The 20,557-nt window shown below is 31.7% G+C and overlaps 1 protein-coding gene and 1 long non-coding RNA gene across 6 annotated transcripts in view; both read left to right on the top strand.

Moving 5' to 3' along the window:
- The window catches only part of LOC143244884 (cAMP-dependent protein kinase catalytic subunit 1-like), a 159,983-nt gene that overhangs the window by 29,619 nt on the left and 109,807 nt on the right, over nucleotides 1-20,557 (top strand). The window lies entirely within an intron of this gene.
- On the top strand, nucleotides 15,034-17,435 carry LOC143244889 (uncharacterized). Its single transcript, XR_013025373.1, has 3 exons — nucleotides 15,034-15,155; nucleotides 16,056-16,318; nucleotides 17,271-17,435. It is a non-coding gene; the product is annotated as an uncharacterized LOC143244889 (long non-coding RNA).

Here is a 20,557-nt window from a genome sequence, read left to right as displayed (position 1 = left end):
TAGAGTAAATACAGTCAAATGTCATTGGTTCGTATGCGCATCTTATTGGTAGCTTTTAATTAGTAAATACGTCAATTAGTTTGTAAAAGTTCATATAATTCTTTAAACCTCTTCATAATTTTATATTTTCCAGAAACAGCGAATAAAAAGGCTTTATCATACTAGAGCTGACCGTTACAAATTTAGCTCAAACTGCTTGTTCTTAACTAACTATAAATTTATTTAGAAATTTTATTAAATAATGGTCATACTTGCATTACATTGGATATTCTAAAAGAAAGAGGTGAGATGAGAGTTAAATAATATCAACCATTCCGTCCAATATCAAGTTTTTAACCGTTCCCATCTTATTTGTTAACATTTGTATCCAGTATTATATTAGTTTTAAGTTTACTTTTCAGTTAATGATCTCCTACTTATTCCTATCCACGATCAGACTACAGTTAATGACCTCAGTATTGTCTTGCTAGAACTGTCTATCTTCATGTAATTGTTTTTTCCTGTATATCGCATATTTTGTGCTGTCTACCTGTAGGTTAATAATCTACGTTCATTTTATATATTAAGTGTTCCTTCACAATGAGGTTAAATTATTTGTGATTCTCATATCTACCGCCTAAGCCTATTGTTAAAACTGAAATAGAAAATCTTATAACCCGAGTGCTTTCTAAAGGTGGATCTTTCTTCTTCAGGAGAAATCTGAAAAAGAAAGGTCCGCCTTTTGAAAGCGATCGGGTTAGTAAGGGTTTCTATTTCAATTTTATCAAAACTTATTGGACCTACGTGTTTTTAGCACACCATGAATAAGCCTATTGTTAAATAACCAAAGCAGGCTCTACAATTAGCCGTTCTTTAAACTTTTATATTCTACTGTCTATAATGAGCCTCTTGATAGTAATCCTCATACCCCTATTTTAAAGCAACTCTTAACGGCTTTCATATCTCCTACGTACGAGTATTTAGAGTCAACCAATACTGCTAATGATTTTCATACTTCATACTTATTCCCATCTACTTTCAGTTTGGAGTTAATGATCCATACGCTAATATCGACCTTTATAACTCTATTATACTACCCATGATCTTTATATCTTCTGATTACGAATAATTATCATATTCTGCAGCAAATGACTCATATATCAGCTAATTAATTCCATTGCATATATCTGATCACTAATGAGGCTTTATTCCTTCTCATGTGTATGCCTTTGTATAAGACTATTGATTACTATACGTACATTTTTCTTTCACAAAAGAAAATGATATACTTATTTTGAATATCTCCTATGCATTAATATTTAATTAACTAATTTCTATACCTCTTAACTTTCGCCATTGTTAGTGATGACATTTCACAAACGTCTTATATGGACTGGGGGCAATCGTAAGTAGCGTGATCATAAATATTGCGTTGAGGAGAAGTTAAAACTTATTAGAATTTGCCTCCTGGGATTAACTGTCCTGAATTACTAACTGGTGAAATAAAAAATTTATAACATGACATTGGTGTTGAATACACTGTACCTTATAATATCAAGATTCATAAAACAATTTATTATTTTGCGAAGTAAAACTTCCTTTACGTTTCAAACTGAGTAATACAAATATGACCTAATTATTTATTATTTTGCGAAGTAAAACTTCCTTTACGTTTCAAACTGAGTAATACAAATATTACCTAAAACATTTAAAGCATTTGATGAAAATCATTTATTTGAAAACCCAAATTAATTCCTTAGGTGACGCTAGCGACTACGATATCATCCATCTTCTACACAATAGCAATCAAAGAGCATAATTAAATTTCATCTTGCACCAGTGATTTCATTGTATAACTCATCTTCTTATATTATGTGTATTACTATTACATATTAATAATATTATCTATCAATTTAAAAAACTGATACTCAGTCTTTCTTTGTTCTTAATGAAAGGTAAATTGAAAAATTGCTGTTTTGTGATGAGAAAGAAGTAACTTATTTTTTAGTTTCGGTGAACTATATAAACGAATACTGATAGTGAAGGGCAGTTTAAGTCAATATATAAAATCAACTTTTGTTAATTTGTCTTTTTTAACTAGGTTTATCTAAGTTGGTAAAACATAAATTTAATAAAATTTATTAAAACATTGTTGATCTAGCTATGTAGATGTAAAGTAATTTAATTTTTTAGTTTTAAAACTTTTAGAAAGAAAGTTTTGTTATTGTGGAGAATCGAAATAGCAGTATTCCAGTTAATTATTGAATATAAAATCGTTTTAGGTATAAATATTTACGCACAGTTGGGCTTCCTAGAACATAATAATGCTTGTATTATTATCTGTATGAGTAGAAACATGTTAGTGCATATTTCATCAAATAATTATTTACTTTATGGAATAGTACCAATACATTTATTATTTCCCTTCTCTTTTACTCTTGAGACCTTTGTAAGAACACCCACATACACATAGCTAGATATTTAAAAAAATCTGTTACTTTTATATTCTACGGTTGTTTATCTTTCAATTACACACAGTTTTAACGAATATGCTTAATTGATTTCTAACACTTTGACAGTGCAATATCAAGCATAAATAAAATGGTTCATAAAGTTACAGATTCGTTTAGATTTTATTTGTATCTCTGTCTGGTCTGAAAGCATATATGTATTTGAATTGATTATTGTTTAGCATTAAAACATAGCACTTCATTTTTTACATCGCTATTTCGCAAAAAAATAGTGAATATCTTTTCCTCTACTTCTACGCCACAGACATAACAAATATTTCGGTAAGTGATTGCAGGTGCATAATTTGACATAATTAGCGTTTGAAGTATTCAGAGCTCTCAGTGGCACAGCGATAGTTCTGCAGACGTACAACGCTAAAAATCGGATTTCGATATCCGTAGTGGGCAAGGCCCAGATAGATCAATTGTTGTTTGTGCTTAATTACAAACAAAATTTAATTGCAAACAAGTATTCAGCGCCTGACATACACAGTGGTGGAAATTTTAAATAGCGCTTGATGTAATAAACAAGTTGAAACAGTTGAGAAATAGTGCTGACTTTTATGTAAAGCAATCTTTAAAACTCGCCTAGCTTGAAACAAATAGGTACTATACCTTAACGAACTTTTCTAAATTTTTCAAACACTGAAACTTAATCTTACCGTGATTTCCTTGCTGATATGCTAAAATAACATTTACCAAGTTCTCATTAAGAAGTTTGTAGATGTAATCTCTGCTTGATGAAACAAGATGATTTAAAAGGCTAGAAATACTTAAAGCACAAACACCAGTACGTGAAATGTGAATAAAAGCTTTTGGTGTTTACCTTAGAAACATGGGTAAAAGTATGGTTCGATTTATATAACAAATTCTATTAGTCCTGAGTTGTTTATCCATATATGATGGCGAAGTATATGTAGTAGAGTCTTGTTATGGTTGCAACTATTCCTCCGTAGCGTTGAATTATTATATATGTATGGACAGCAGCTTCTTCTAACTCACTACTTACACATCTATTGAGCTGCATACATGCATATCATTAAAGGTATTTTGTCTCTATATAGTTCAGTTTGTTTTGTTAGGTAAAAACTCGAAGCAAGTCTTGTCAAACTATTTCTTTGCAAGAAAAAGATAAAATAACATTTTTTTTTCAATCAAAATTATGTAAATCCAGTACACAACCTCATCAAGCTCCAAGTTTGGAGAAAATTTAATCTCACAAGTAGAGGGAGGGGATACTACACTCCAGCTGTGTGGGTGTAAAAAAATGAATAAACGCTAAACTAATTACTGTCCTATATTTTATGAACTAATTGCCTGTAGGCATTTGAAAATATATTACTGTAGGTTATAGCTAGACATTATAATGAAGATCTACAACATGGAAGGATATCTATTCTCGGCATATAGAAATGTTTTTATACATCACGAAATACACACAGTACAGAGAACGTAGTTTCTTAAGTTTGAAATCTCGGTTCACTTGGAAATCAGCCTATACTTTTGCATAGTTATTTCGTTATGAGTAACTTTCAAGACAATATATCACACATCTGTGAGCACTGTAATAGAGATCTCAAGCAGCTTTACAGAAATTTGTTGTGAATTACACACATACAGCTTTCTGTTTGCAAAATTGTTTGTTTGATTTGTATTTACAGTATTGTTTTGTTTCTCACATATTGTTTCATTTAAATACACAAAACATACGTTTATTTGTTTCGGTGTCATGTTCGTAAACAAAATTCTTGTTCTATATTAACTGTTAAGCACTTATTACTTGTGAACTGGTACTGCGGCACATTTACAGGATGTATGTTTTTTAGTGCATGCAGGTGGTTGTTCATTCATTTCTTCCAAATGTGATTTTACTCTTGCCAAAAATGTCAGCATATACTGTAAGTGCGTAAAATCAAATATGTTATAGGTTTATTAGCTTCAGTAAATAGCACAAAAACATCATCCAAAACATAATACACACTTACTGTCATCAGTGTTTTATTATAATTATACGAAACATTTTGCTACGTCTACAAAGTTAAAGATCTAATTTTGTGACCTATTTATTGATATAATCACACAAGGTAATCAGTTCATTAACTGATATCGCTAGATTTTCTCAGAAAAAAACACATCAGATATTATGATAATAAAAAGTCTTAAAGATAAAATATACAAAACTACACAAAATCGGAAATAGCCTAGCATGGTCTGCTTGTTAGAACACTTGACTCACAACTTAGTAGGTTGCGGTATCGAAATATGGCGTCGAACGTGCTAGCTTTATCAGCTATCAGGGCATTATAATGCAATGCTCAAGCCCATTAGTCATTATTAAAAGAGTAGTTCAAAATTTCGAAGTATGTTCTGTTTGCCCGTTGTCTTTCCTCCAGTCGTCAATTTAAATATACGGACTGCTGCAGGCAGCCTTAGCAACCATGACACGAACAGCAGGAACAGAAAAACGAAAATAATCGTTAATTTCAACAGAAACTAATAGTCACAGATCACAAATTCCTAAGATTCAGGTATAAGCATCATTAATTTTAATTGTTGACTAGCTAGAGGTTAGCTTTAACCGAATAGCGGAATCTACTGTCACAGTTTTTACACAGAAACTTAACCCTAGAGAAAATGATCAAATTCTTACATAATTTTTTTCTTTTATGACACGTTCAAAGCTTTGTACTGCTTAAAACTACACGTAGTGTTTAAGTGACTATGTAGCGTATTAAAATATATTATATAACGTTATTATGGTGGTTCTATAACTGAATACCCTATGCATTTCTTGCAGTCTGCTAGAAAACATTTTCTCAAAAGGTTACTTTAAGAAATGCATCAATGGCAGTATTAATGTTTTTCGTAGATGTCTTGATGAAATTTATTATAAAATATCAGGAGCAGTAGGAAAATATTAAAAATCAGATTTTTACTTCACACATCACCTAATGTTTTATGTTTACGCAGGTTGTTTCCCTTTGAATTGAAAAGTTAACTATAGTTATATTAGGTCGAAAAAGAAATGATAATGCTTTGGTGAAATTAAAATAAATACAAATCTTTGTAGAATTAATAACTTAGACAGTAATTAAACCTCGGATAAACTGAAGTTACGTACATATGTTGACAACACACCTGATTTATCATATCGCTATGCAACTGTATAAATAATCTGTATCATATCATAAAAGTAAAATCTCTTCCCGTCATTCTTATGAACTAAGTTTGAAAATAATACTGTAATGCAAGAATCTTAAAACGCACTTTTAAGATAATCCATCAATCTAACACGAAAACTGGCTGTACTTTATTAAGGTAAGATAACTGTGAAATATAAATTAGTTCAGTCTACAGTAACAAATCTTATCTAAGATGACGATATAATGATAAAATAAAATAAAATGACATTTTATGTGTGATGTGTTTAAAATTAGAAATTGGTTTAAAGAAAATTACAGCAACTATTTTTTTTATATCTTAGACAACACTTATAACATTGGGTAAGCAAATACTAAATATAACCATAAAGTTTTTCAACATATTTATCATAATTTTTTATTAAATTGAATGGTTTTAAAACTTCATTACTTATAAACGTATCTTGTTGGCATGAAAACTTCACAAAATCCTCATTAAGTAGTTTCATTAAAAACACTGAAATCAAAACTTGGGTATAAACTCTTATCAAGTGTGAAATGCAAAGATATAAATTTAGAACAAGTTCTTTCAGTGTAATTTGCTATCCATATAAACGTAATTACTTTGCAGTAAATTACTGTTTATCATATCTCGCATTACATATTCTTAATTTAAAGATTAAACTTCACTATGCACTGAAGAGTATTAAAGTGTGTGTATCACTGTGTTAAATTTCATTATCACACGACTTACATGGGCCCTATTATGTAAAATAGTTATAAATGTTTAGCATACCGCTGCATCACAAACATTAAAGTTCGTCGCTACGTACCCTTTTGTGTAAAACTCCACATTTCCTTGCAGGGAAATCTCTCTTACTTCACAACTTTGTTGACTTTTTTGACCTAATTTAATACAAATATGGATCAACATATTTGTTGTACCCTGTGGGAATTATTTGTCATCAAAAACCAGACACAAAACCTTATTAAAGAGCAGTAAGAAAACGTAAAAATGGCTTGCGGGTATATATTATGATCTATCATGCATGTAAATCAGATGTAATGGCATAAATTATATTAATTTACGGGGCATTTTGAATTGCGCAGAATATTTTGACTTTCATTAATAATGAATACAAAATAGCAAGAAAATTGGGGAGCAAGGAAATTAAAAGATTGATATTTCATAATACATGTAGTTACCAGGATAATGTTAAATTGTTCAACAACAGTTTATCTCAGTTTGTTTGAAGATCATTTATTTATATACGCACACGAAGTTATATGTGTAAGTATAGATATACGTAGTTCCGTATAAAAACGTGTACATAAATTTTCAAACTGTGTCATTAAAGCAGATCTTTTTATTTACCTTTTATATTAATATATTTTCATATTGTAAGCGGATGCTAGGCGAATACAGCGAATGCTGTAGTAGTGGATAATGTTTTAATTAAGATTGTGTAACTCAGTGCAGTAGACCCAGACAGAAACGTAGAATTATGACATCAAAAGAATTAAAACTAAATATTTGGAACTTGTCAACAAGTATATTTTCTATTATAATGAAGAAAATAGACTTCTAATAGCGAAACCTCCAAAATTGTACTGTTGTAGAAAAAGGTTTGGTGTTTAAAAGTATGAAAACGATAAGGTTAAACTGTTTAGGTTATTATATGTTAGCATACTCTAACTGAGTTTCTTAAATGGCAGTGATAGTTTATGTATTAGCTGATGTTTACTGTAACCATTTGATTTTTTCCTTTCCCGTTAGCATTATTTTTTCTACTACTCAATGCACCTGTTATTAAATTAATAATTTTACGTTTTTTTTAATACTCGAAACCCTAACTTTGTGTTATTTTTCTAAATGGTTATGTGAAAACCCATTGCTCAGAAATTAATTTGAGGAGAAAAGCAAATCTAAACTTTCAAAGCTGATGAGACGTAACTTATGAACACACGTAGAGCAGACAGAGGAAGAAAGAAACGAAGTTAAATATCTTGTCAAACTGATGGGTAAGCGAGAAAATACTCGATAAAGCTCAAAATGATGATAGAAATAAGGAAGGAAAGTTACAACAGTCGTAAATGTGGCAAAGAAAGTAATTTACAAAAGCTAGTGTGACTGACGACTTCAAGTTATAATATACATATGGAACTGTTATACAGCTGATATTAACGACACATAAGAACTAAAATTGTCTGTAGATAAAACAAATGGTGGTCAATAAACTAAAGTTTTAGAAATAATTTGTAATATTCATAATTTATTTCTTTTGTATATATTGAATACATTATATTAAAACGACTTTGGAACCTCCTTTTGCATTATTGACAATAGTCATAAATCATAGTTTTCATTGCAAGAGGCTCTTTATGTACAAAAAACACCACTTATTTCATCAGCAAGATTACTGAGAAATGAATAGACACTGCGTTTGGTAAGCTGCTTTATGTATACAATAATTAAATGATACACTGTAAAAGCAGCTTTAATACCTCTGCTTTCTTCTGATTTTCCAAACGGAGATCCTTCTTTATTATGTTTCATACTATTGCCTGGAACACGATGAGGAATTTTTTCCATTTTATATTCGTGCTCCTGGATTCTAATTTATTAAAAGACTTTTCATTTTTCACGCTGCAATTCACCTTTTGAGCTGTTCCGGTTTCCCAAGTTGATTCATATTCCTTTGATTTCCAACACCTTATGTAAAACAGATGTCCCCATTTTAAAAATTTTAAATCTTTGGATTGAACAATTTTTCATGATCGAATGTATGAATATTTTGCGTCAGAAACGACGATTAAATACCATACTCAAAAATAAACAATTTTATTATATCAAAAAAATATTATGATATCAAAGCTTAAACGTCATCAAGCAACACTGAAACTAGCAGGTCTAACCTACTTCGTATTAAATAAAAGGACACAAACAGATTCTGATACACTTAGTGATTGTAATAAACAGTGGCTAAATGCAAGGTATATTCACTAGGAATTCGTTACTAATCGCATAAAAATGTTTGTACTGAAACATCTATTGTTAACACAATCTTAACAGAGCATACATTGTTCTAGAGTTTGCATAATTACAGTAGTAAAATAAAATTTTGCAAAGTGTTTCTTAACACTGATGTTTAATAAGTATTCATAATTCGTTATGGGCTTGTAATTTTTTGTAAATATGTTTTAAGTTGATATGTAAATAATGAAATAAAAAGCAAGTTAAATGGCTTCTAACTGAATAATATACTTTTGAAACATTGTTTTACTTATTTATCACTGAAAAAATGTACATATAGAGTAGGCTATTTACACCTGTTTTCCAACGTTTACCTGAAATTTCAATTTAGTAATTAGGATTTACTTCTACAGATTTTAAGAAGACGTGAATCGTGAATCCTCAGCACGTTAATCATTAAGTCACACTCGACCCAGAACAACAAAACATTCAGCAGTACTCAGCACTGTTCTTGTCTATCATTCAATTGTCTAGTCTGACGTTCATAGGGCCCGGCATGGCCAAGCGTGTTAAGGCGTTCGACTCGTAATCCGAGGGTCGCGGGTTCGAATTCCGGTCGCACCAAACATGCTCGCCCTTTCAGCTGTGGGGACGTTATAATGTTACAGTAAATCCCACTATTCGTTGGTAAAAGAGTAGCCCAAGAGTTAGCGGTGGGTGGTGATGACTAGCTGCCTTCCCTCTCGTCTTACACTGCTAAATTAGGGACGGCTAGCGCAGATAGTCCTCGAGTAGCTTTGCGCGAAATTCAAAACAAACAAACAAACAGACGTTCACACTGTGTCCAGATAAACACACACAGCATTTGTAGCCAAATTGTAAGTTATTTTCACAGTGTACAGCGTGAGAATTGGCGAAATATGAATCCTATTAGAATTGAAATTTAATGAAACATTCCAGTATGAGTGGTAACATTATTCGAATTTTTACACTGAAAGCATTGATATATTTTGCATGACTGATATAAGAAGTAATTCAAAGAAAAATTTATTCATTTAGACTTAATTTACCTATTGAGCTTTGATAATGATCAAACAATCAACTAGGCTACTAGTACAAGATATAACATGTAATTAAAATAACTTGCACGAGAACACGATAAGAAAGAAGTATCAAAATATATATTTAGTTAATTTTCTGAGATTTCATTACATTTATAACCCAAAAATAGTTTACATTTAGTTAATTTACACAATGCTATTGTTGCTCTTACGTAACCGAAATGTACTGCGTTTCAAGAAATTCATTGGCAACTAGAATTTTCTCAGAGCGCACATTGTGCGTAAATGATGTGTCTCGTATTCAGGAGCTTTGTAATCAGATTTCACATTCAGTAATCTTTATCATATAACTCTGCGCTTAACAACAAAGTATTTCTTTTATAATTCCCCTTCCTCTCACGAATCACAGGCCTCTGGCATTCTCATTTCATGATTAATTATTTTTATTAACTCTTATTTTTAATAATCGTAATGAGGTGAGACACATATATCGGATAATGTTATACAGCAGTTCACGTAGTAAAATGGGCTCATTTCAGCTTTTAAAGATTAAACATTGTTTTGAAAAACTCCAGTAAAGGCAATCATGGAATTAGCCTTTTTCATTCACCTCGTGTTTTTCCCACCCTCTGATTCTGAATAATCTTTCATGATATTTCTTAATATACTTATTTATCAAACACTGTAAATTTGGGAGTATTGTGGACAACACATTCAGTACATCACACGATCGAAAAACACACGAAATAAAGGCGTCAAGTGTTTAAAGAAAATTATTTCCACCTATGTCTAGCTAATGAAAATGCAAATTGAAAAGGTATTTAAATGTATGCATGGTAATATATAGGTGCCATTAAACGTAACAGCAAAAAACTACTTCCTTTCGATATGTTTTGGCATGAAGAGTCTGGCAGGATATCATGTCTCAGAGTACGACAGATAAAACGTAGTTGAGAGGTTATCATACGTTGTTCTTGCAAACGTATATTGTAAATGTTGCATACAACTCAAGTGTTTTTAAATATTACCTGTCACAGGTAGTATTTAACTTACTACTTGTAAATTGCGAATTAGAGAACTTTAGTTTAAATAAACCTACCGATCTTTGTTTTCAGCTGAAATAATTTCAGAATATTTTACAATATAGATATCTAAATCTGAGATCGTGTCTCTGATGGGTAAAGTGTATTAAATGACTATGAGTAATTAGAATGAGGTTTTGTTGTGGTTAATAATAAACCAAAGCAGTAGGAATGTCAAAAGCACCATCTGGTTGTGTCAATTAATATGTTTAATTACAAAAATCTTAAAGTTTAGAGTATATGTAGTGAACATTCTGAAATGAGGAAACGTCATCTTGATATACTAAGCTCGAAGTCTTCAGAGTGAAATGGACTCTTTAAGATGTTAAAATGTTTTCAAATAAATAACGCACCAATTATCAATTTCATTTATTTTAGTCTTATTCAAGAAAAACTCTACATAAAATTGTAGGAAAACATATTATATCGTTCACAAAATATAACAAATTACTGTCTTGGCCAAAATGTTTGTATATTTTGTAAGAAATGAGATCATCATTACTAAGATACAATACAAATACACTTAGAGCTGTTAAACTGAGAGGTACATGTTATATTAAATATCTATATACGTAATTTATATAATTAAACAGGTTCTGTGGACATCATGGACGATTTATTAGAACAGCGAACAATTTTATGAGATACCTGTAGAAAGATGCATATTTCACCATTTCACCTATCCCAACTAAACCTTATCAAAACATATATAATTTCAAAATATAAAATCAAATTATTATAAAAAAGCAAAAGTAACCATTCTCAGTGACAGGAAAAATTTAATTTAATCCAGAAAAATTACTCGTCTTAGTAATGGGAAAAATTTAAGTTAATCTATCAATTTAGATTATTTCAAGGACTTTAAAATGATAAATTTTGTTGTACTCTTGGTTTCACTCCGAACCAAAGCTAATTATACTGCCCAGCGTGTAAAGTAACTGTTGAGCATTTCAGGTATGTAAAGAGTGAATAAAAATTTAATTAATTCCTTACAATTTAGTGCAGAATATTCTACTTGTATAATTCATGTGTGTTCTCCTGTCATTTCGAGAGTGAATTCTGAGCACTGACTGCGTGCGCAGTTTTTCAGATGAAATGTGGAAAGTGGTCGCCATAAAAGGGAGACAGACGAACACTCGGATAGACACCACTGTTTACAATATAAAATAGCGTCTATAGCTACATTTGCTTATATTAAGCATTTAGTGCTTAGTTGGTTCTCCTCGTACTCTAATAACCTGCATAAAATAACATGTTATGCGAAGTTATTGTTTTAATCCACAGTGATTTCATCTCAACTTGACATTAAGATGCACTGCAACTCAGCTAAAGTAACTGATCTAAAGTCGTGGTTAGCCATTTTCAGTCTAAGCGCTGCACAAAAATTCTCAATGGGATTACAATCTGGAGACCGACCATGGCAATTTTTTAACGTTATACTAGTCAAGGTAATCATGTACAATACATCATGGGCAGTGGCATTGCCATGCTGGAACATAAACACATTGCCAAACCTTGCTCTAGCATATGGATTAAACCTGTAGGATGCGCCATTGACATTTCCCTGGAGGATATGAAGGATAGTTTTTCTTTCATGGTAAATAACTGCCTAACCATGTACTGCACCATTTCCTGTGTATTCCCTGTAGGGAAGACAGTCTTCTCTCATCATTTCACCAGTCAAATGACAAACATGAATCTTACTTTCAACTTTAATAAGCTGGGAGCAGGACTCATCTAAAAAGATGATATGTTACCAATGTCCTAATTGTATGTTGACATGATGCCTTGCTGAATAACACGGTTATGGCGGTGAATTTGCAGAGTTTTTTTTCAAGATACATTTTTTGTTAAGTCTGCTATTAACTATTATTCTGGAAACTTTGGATTGAATGTGTTTATGACATTCAAGTTATGAGGTGTTGCAAGACTTTTTCGACGTTGATATGTTAATTTGATCAAAATACAGTCATCTCGACATCTACCAGTAGACTTTCCTGGAACAACGTTTCTTTTAGTGTAGCGATATTTTGAGAATCATGAATGCATTACACTGGAGGTACTCTACTGTTCTGACAGTGTACGTTTGTTTCATGCCATTTCTGGACAGTAGAACAATTTGACGCTGTATAACTTCTAGCATATGACGAGACATGATTCTACATCAAGTACAGATAAGTTGTCTGAACAAAACACTAATCTGTTTTGATATAGAAAACTATATCAAAGCACACCATTTCATGTAAAACAGTTGTATATGTGTGATGTCGAGAAACCCACTTGTTGAGAAATATATATGCAAAAACGACTCGTTTGGGTTGAGAAAATATTTTACATAGAAGAGCGAACAACGTTTCGACCTTCTTCGGTCATCGTGAACCTGACGATTCACGTCAGGTTGATTCATCAATAAACACCGTGATATGTCATCCCACCTAAAAGCCAATTCAAATCTCTCACTTAATATTATATCATACCATGATGCAAGGCGGACTAATAGGAGCGCATTCTACTCAAAATTACGATTCTTAGTTGATTATTTTCTTGGTTTCTAATGATTACTTAGAGACAAGAAAATCTTAATTTCAATAAATTATTCTCAGAAAAAAATCACATTCACACTTCGTGGTCTGTGATTGATGTTAATATTGAAGTCAATTCGTTGTCAGTAATTTCCTGTTTCAAATATATTATTTATTTCATAAAGTTGAATTTTGCTTAAGTATAATAGCATTGTTTTAATATTTACATCTGTATGCCGTGGTGGTACAAATCATTGTTTACAGTTAAGTGAAGTTCTTAACCAAACGTAATTCTTACACAAGGACCTTCTCTTATAATATTTTTAGCGATGCTTGTTTTGGAGCACTTACTCCTCTTAATGATATACGTTTGTTTAATATAAAATAATTCCATTTGCTTTTACTTTAATACAAGTTAATTTAATTACTTTAAATATATACTGTTTCTGTTTTTTAACCTGCCAAATAATTTGAGTATCTTTGCCGTTTTACAATGTTTTTATCTTGTGTACACTTGAAAACGAATTGTTTAGAAACTTTATTCCTTTAATTTTGGTAAAAAATTATTGAAATGCCCTCTTTTCTTATTAATTTAATGACAAGTTATTTCTATTTTAAAATAAATAATTTTGAGTGTTACTGTTTATTTAAGAATACTGCATTTATCTCGTAATATTTCAATTGTGTTCAGTGGAATAAGTTAGTTATACTTATTGTCTTCTCCTCTGAAGAAGGATTTGAACTTTTCGAATCGCAATTTTTTATAAAAATTAATTTTCTCAGCCTTTTACTTTCAAAAACATTTGATTATTCTAATATTGCCTAATGTTTAGGACTAATAAATATGCTTAAGAAATTATTTTTTAAATGTAAATACAACCCGAATACCTATACTCAGTTAACTGTTAAAATTTTTAGTTTATGCTTAGAATATTTAATAATACATAAGTGTGCCTGACCCAACTCTCGTGGTCCGGCATGCTTAGGTGGTTAAGGTAGTCGACTCGTAATCCGAGGGTTGCGGATTAAAATCCCCGTCACACCAAAAATGCTCACCCTTTCAGCCGTGGTTGCGTTATAATGTGACAGTCAATCCCACTATTCGTTGGTAAAAGAGTAGCCTAAGAATTAGCGGTGGGGGTGATGACTAGCTGCCTTCCCTCTAGTATTACACTACAAAATTAGGGACGGCTAGTGCAGATATCCCTCGTGTAGCTTTGCGCGAAATTCAAACCAAACCCAACTCTCGTAAGTTTGCTTAAACATTCGTATCAGCGTTATGCTGGAATTACTTAAAATTTAATAATAATAAGTTTTTATAATTGTAGTAGAATTGCTTTAAATGCACGAAGTGGCTTATATATTAATTCTAGAAGTTCGATGAGTATTCTTTTAAATTTTCTTACATAAAAAGCTTGTTCTCATATTTGTTAATATAAGAAAAAATTCTGATGCACAAACCTACAGTAATGTTTACGCTCACAACATCACTTTGTTTGTATGAGAATGTGTCAACATTATTTGTTATTATAATTTTTATATCGTACAGGATTGCGTTTTACATGTAACTTATATATATATATAAATTTACTATAAAAAAACAACAAAAGTTTTTTGCTGAAAGTTTTGATAACTATTTAAAGTTGTTAATAAGGTCATTTAAACAATGTGGCACTACTTTATGCGGATGAACACATTATCGCATATATAAGCTTGTTTACAGTCTGAAAACTGGTAATCACAGTGGACTTAATAGGTAGTGGTTGGGAATTATACCAGTTAGTTTAAAAAACTGGCTAGAACCTTTTATACTAGTATTATTTGTTTACTAGGCTACTAGTTAGTGCCTTACCACCATAATGGGAATTAGAATACCAACTTCAAGAGGTAAGTTTATTTAACTTACTTACCCCCGAGCTGTTATAACTTATTATTTTTTATTGTTTATTTTATTTTTTCTTCTTTACTTTGAAGAACAGTCACCTTTATTCAACTGTATGTAGGCAGTAATGGGTGATATAGATGTGGAACGTTGTAGGCTGAGCACCCACATTTTGCTCTCCTAATTTTCATTTCTATTCTTTTATTATTTTGTTATTCTTCATGTCAGACTGATGAACGGAGGTTAAGACTGATAGATGGTGTATCCCTACCGCAATGTGGGTCCAGCTTCCACAGTCACCTCCAAAACCAGAGTTACATTTTATATCTCACATTATAGCCTGTACCCTGGGGATCTTTCCGATTAGATAGCGTTTTTATTTTTGTTTGAACTTGTTTCTGTTTATAACAAATTGACATTAGTCAGAGGTTTGGATTTGCTGTTTTAATACACAAGCCATGTTGCATTGATTATTACGTCAGCGCAAACAAATCTAGTTTTCTTTTATCGATTAATGTTAGATCAAGATAATGTATTTTAGCTATTTGAAGTAATTTACTTGCCTGATAACTTCATGATTAAATTAACTAGCTATCGAGTTTTATTTAAAAAAAAAAGTATTTAATTTCCTCGGTTCATGTGTAAGAGCAGAGTGGCTCATTTATTTATTTAATATTTATTAATTTCTTCTAGATACTGGTTTCCATACATAATTTGCCTCTATCTGGACTCTTAATTAAAAAAAAATCACTACTCTGCTTGTTGCCTATTTGCGTATAATTGGTCCTTCTAATTTCCGAATTATAAATATGATTATTTCATTTCTTCTGTCATTGGGTTTTATTATTAGCAATTGTTAAAGCATTATTAGCTTTACCACTCAAAACATTCAACTCTCCGGTCAGGATCGTCTTCATTGAGGGCGTGGATTAATGCCGGAATATAACTTTTCCAATGAACGCGCTTTAATATGCCATAGACACTCGATTTTGGGATTCCTGTCTCACGTGCTGTTTGCCGAAAAAATTTTCTTGGAGATCGGTGAAGACTTTCCAACAGCTCTGCTTCTCGTGTGTGACTGTTGGACGACTGCGGTTTTTCAGAACACCCTTTATGGACATCTTGAACAGTTCCATTTGTTTCAAACTTATCCCTGATGCGAGTAATGGTGAGTCACGTTGGTGGATCTGTTTGAAACTTCTTTCTAAACCGTCTTCTCAACGTTCTTACATTTCCAGTAACACTTTAAAATAAATTTCCTCTTCTCAAAGCTTAGTCTTGCTTCTGCCATTACTTCAAATCAGTAGCACCTGTAAAAGGTGAAAGTTTGAGTGAGTTATAATCATTCAAAGTGTGTGTACATGTATACGAGTTGTATATCAAGCAAGTAAACATAAAACATCTAGGCTATTTAAAATAATCAAATAGAGTTTATACCATTTAATACCATTGGGGACCGCATATTGCATTATACAGAATAATTTTATGTTGTTTTTTGTGTAAGGGACTTACAAAAACATTGGAAAAAGTAACTAATTTCATGTGTAACACACATGGGAAGTCGAAGCAATAATTAGAAACAGTTGTATTAATTGCCATGCTTTCAATATTTTTGCTTACATATTTATGTGTGTGTCTCGCACGATATCACGATCTTGCCACCACAAGGTCACGCACGTGCACACACAAACAGTTTGGTACATAAATAGTTTGGAAAAATACGTTTATAAAAGCCGATGGGATCCACATGGATTCTCATCGGTGTCTCCGGAAACAACATCAGTTACATTAAATCACATCGAAATAGTCTTCTTCTTATTACACCTGGAGATTAAGTTTTTATACTCTTTTTTTTCTGTATTTTCATAAGAAGCTTTGAAATTCTATTTTAATCTGGTCGTGTTTTACACTTATCATTGGTAGCTTCGCTCCTTTGGTATTTTTTTTTATATATATAAGAAAAAACACTTAAGACTTGAAGAATGAGTTATTACAAATTGTGCAGCTTTGAAAATATATATGTTTTTTATTAAGTGAGTTACGTACGCTTTTGTTAATTTTGATACAAGTATATCCGCTTTTAGATAACTATCAAGCGTGTTACATCTGTCTCGTTTCAGAGAAAATTAAAACTCGCACCACTACAACGCACTCTGAATGAGGATCCAGCTAGTGTTGACTTCTTTATTAAACCTTTCTTTTATGATATGATACCATTATTACCGGTTTTTTATCACACTGCTGACAAAGATATATTGGAACATATTCGATAGAGATTATTGTTTGAAAAGCACGTGAGTACAAGCATGAGGTTATCAATTAAAGTATTCGAAGATAACAAAATTATTCTTTCCAATTAAAGGTTATTTTTTGAGGTTTAGTTAATTTCATTAAATGCCCCAATCATCAATAAGTTTTCTTCCAAATGAGTACTTATTTGTCCTGTAGTGGGACAGTGGTAAATTTAAAGTATTGAAATGTCAAAGTCCGAGATTCGAGTCCCTGTGGTTGACAAAGCGCAGACAAGACTGTGTTTAAACTTGCTATTATAAAACAACAGCAGCTTTTGCCTGAATAACAATGAAGTAATTTTTTCTTGCCATTTCTTATGCCCATTGTTAAATTTTTCACTTTTCGCCATTTATTTGTCATTTTAAAGTAGCTGTTATTAAGTCAGATCTCTCACATAAATATGGTTCTTCTTTAGTTCGAGTTTCATTTACTTCAGTATCGGTACGTTTAGTGACTTACAACGTCAAAATCTAGGCAGATAGTCCAATTTACTCTGTGTCGTATATAAATAATTTGATGTATCTATAATTTCACTACACATGTTAAAAGCATATTCATCAAGATCCATTACATTTTTAATATCTTGACCTATTCATAAGCAATGCTTTATTATTGTTTTATGAGAATTACCAAAGTAAATAAAACAACGCACACCGAGACTAAAGTTTAAAATGTGGTAGAGTTTTACCTATTATCGATCGAGCAAAATGGCACAATCATCTTGGAAAAATGCTTAAGTACTTTCTAGTGGAGTTTGAAGTCATGGTTTGTGTTCTGTAATAAAAAGTTATTTGCTTATTCAGTCATAAAGTATTCATTCTAGAGCTATACTCAAATAAATATTAAGTAATCACGGAACACAACATCAACATATTCATAACGAAGGAGCATTTTGAAGATGAAAATCCTTTACAAGAACAATACTGAAAATTAGAGAAATTAAAAATTAAATCAGTGTAAATACCATCAAATACTTTCAGTCTATATTAAAAAAGTTCTTTTGTCTAATCTTATGTCTTGAAACTATTTTTGTATGTATTCCCCAGGATGTGCATATAAAGTACATTGTATTTCACAGAACAAACTTGACCACTCTAAGGAACTTTTTTTCATTTAACGGCCCGGCATGGCCAAGCGTGTTAAGGCGTGCGACTCGTAATCTGAGGGTCGCGGGTTCGTGGCGCCAAACATGCTCGCCCTTTCAGCCGTGGGGGCGTTATAATGTTACGGTCAATTCCACTATTCGTTGGTAAAAGAGTAGCCCAAGAGTTGGCGGTGGGTGGTGATGACTAGCTGCCTTCCTTCTAGTCTTACACTACTAAATTAGGGACGGCTAGCACAGATAGCCCTCAAGTAGCTTTGTGCGAAATTCAAAAACAAACAAACAAAATTTCGTAATGCTATGTTTCTTATAAGCAGATCTAATAGGTGGCAGTTGTTTTGATTATGTAGAAACGACACCTACATTCTATTTTAAGAAACTTATCAGCTGTTTCTAATTGCGGGGCTCTTCAAATAGATCTAAAACATACAACATTTTTGAAACTAAATGTTAAAGGAAGAGAACAGTGGCAATAAAAATAACTTTGGCAACTGCGGTACATGCATATAACTAAATAACAAATTTTACAGAGTTCACTGGCTAATTTTTATGTCGCTAGTGCCTTTGTTTTTCTAAAATTTCGCATACCTAGGATTTGCTTCAACATTTAAAACGGTATTGTGGCGTGAACACAAAAATAGACGTTATAAGTTGAAAACTCTTGAAAAAATTAATTCCTTTATAAAATAAGCCAAAAATGTATATAAGTATTTAGAGTAAATCAAAATTACTTTATTTTTCTAAAACATTGAAATTTCGTTATTCAGCTATGTACAATTAGATTACCTGAATACAAAGGAATACTTTTTACACGGTTAAAATATGAAGGCTAAAGTGAAATTTAATTAAAGTAAAACAGTCGATATCATTTGTTATAAATGATTATGTTGATATTTTTGTGCTTTCATCGAGAGTTGGACCAAGATATTAAGGTTTAGTTAGTTTGTTTTGAATTTCGCGCAAAACTACTCGAGGGCTATCTGCGCTAGCCGTCCCTAATTTAGCAGTGTAAGACTAGAGGGAAGGCAACTAGTCATCACCACCCACCGCCAACTCTTGGGCTAATCTTTTACCAATGAATAGTGGGATTCACTGTCACATTATAACGCAACCACGGCTGGGAGGGCGAGCGTGTTTAGTGCGACCGTGATTAGAACCCGTAACCCTCGGATTACGAGTCGAACGCCTTAACACACTTGGCCATGCCGGGCCCAGAGATTAAGGTATTTTTCTGAATATTATGCTATATACTATCCATAACGTACTTAAAACAAAATATTTAGACTAGATTGTGTAATATTTCCAATATGAAATCACTTGAAGTTGAAAATATAATATAACATAAGTTTTTGCTTTTTCGTTTTATCTTCCAAATTGATACATAATATACTGATTTGAAACAACAATTTTACAGAAGTTCATATAATTTTTCCAAAATAATGAACACAACGGTAGCTCACTGATAAATCAGCAGAATTACAATGCTAAAATTTGGGTTTTGATACTCGTGGTGAGCAGAGTACATATAACCTGTTATGTAGCTTTGCACTTGGCAACAACCAAACTATAATAATGATTATTATTATTTCATTCAATTATAAACTCCATACCAACTAAGAACTATTTCTTTGTAATATTTAAGATTTGAAGATAAGTTTAATTTTGGAAGTGTTCTAACATTAATAGTTCCATTTATGTTTAAACTAAGGAGCTAACAAAAATTCATTATCATACTATATTGAAACTGTTGCCTGAATGATACTGGAAAAACATTTTTATTATGCGATGAGCAACCCCCAACTTCGTAAAATTTTTCCTGTGTACTCGGAAATTTGCAATAGGGTCACAATTTTCTCATTTCGCTTCCATTTCCTCTCACGGAGAACTTACTTTAATTTTCTCCATTCTAAGGGTGCAGATATGACGTCATGAATACATCACACGTAGATCTTATGCACTGGTACCATCTATATAAATATAATAGTACTGTCTGTTGTACGTTCATGTGAATAC

Source organism: Tachypleus tridentatus, chromosome 2 (assembly GCF_004210375.1).
Source record: "Tachypleus tridentatus isolate NWPU-2018 chromosome 2, ASM421037v1, whole genome shotgun sequence".
In the NCBI taxonomy this organism is placed as follows: Eukaryota; Metazoa; Arthropoda; class Merostomata; order Xiphosura; family Limulidae; genus Tachypleus; species Tachypleus tridentatus.
Note: the sequence above shows the minus strand (reverse complement) of the source record. Positions and strands in the feature narration are given on the sequence as shown.